We start from the raw sequence: 978 nt of genomic DNA, 5'->3' as shown, positions 1-978 counted from the left end.
TAACTGCCAGATCTTTGATTTGTATTTTAATTTTTTGTTTAGATTTTTTGAAAATTATTTTTATTTTTAAGAGATTAAAATTTTAAAAATATATTTGGTTTCACTTTTTGTTTTTTTTTTCAAAAAATAAAAACATTAAAAATGTATTTTTAAAAGATAATGTATTTTTAGATTTTCTTAGAATTACATTTCTTGTCACCTCATCTTCATTCTATTCAAAATGAGGTTTTTGATTTCAACTGAAAACACTTAAATATTATTTTCTATCTTTGGTTTGTTTGAAAGAATATTTTTACTAAGAATATTTTTAAAAGTCAAACCAAACGCATTTTCATCATTATTTTCTATTTTCATTGAAAATGAAAACAAAAAATAGTCAAATCAAACATTCCCTAATATTCTTACATTTTTCTTTTTCTATTTTCAGTCGTCATACTAATAAATTAAAATATTATTGTGGAGAATTATTAGAACTTTCTTAATTTTTAAAATAACAAATATTTTTTAACAAGTTAAAACACACTAAGAGGTATAATATTAGATGAAGAAAGTATAATTAAATAGAGTTTAGTTCTAATACAGTACTAAAAGTTCTCTTATGAGAAAATGTTGGTTTTTATTTTAAATTTTGTTAACATAACAATTCTCTTATAACATTCTTTTATTCATTTTAGTGCCATTTTAATATAAAATAAAAAAACTAGGAAATGTAAACATTATTTCAACTGTAAATATTATTTTTATTTTTATTTTATTTTCATCATGTGATATTGTCTTTTATTTACAAGAACATATTGATTTTTTAAGAAAAATTATATTTATATATTTTCAAAAGATATATTTTGTTGGAAATATAATTAGACATTAATATAAATGTCTCTCTTAATTAAAAAATGACTTTTTAATCATTTTCTTACGTGAACAACTTCATAGTTGTTAATTGACTAGAAGAATACCTTACTTATGAAGAATTAGTTT

This window comes from Glycine max, chromosome 8 (assembly GCF_000004515.6).
Source record: "Glycine max cultivar Williams 82 chromosome 8, Glycine_max_v4.0, whole genome shotgun sequence".
Taxonomy (NCBI): domain Eukaryota; kingdom Viridiplantae; phylum Streptophyta; class Magnoliopsida; order Fabales; family Fabaceae; genus Glycine; species Glycine max.
The sequence above is the reverse complement of the archived record's forward strand: the minus strand, read 5'-3'. Positions refer to the sequence as shown.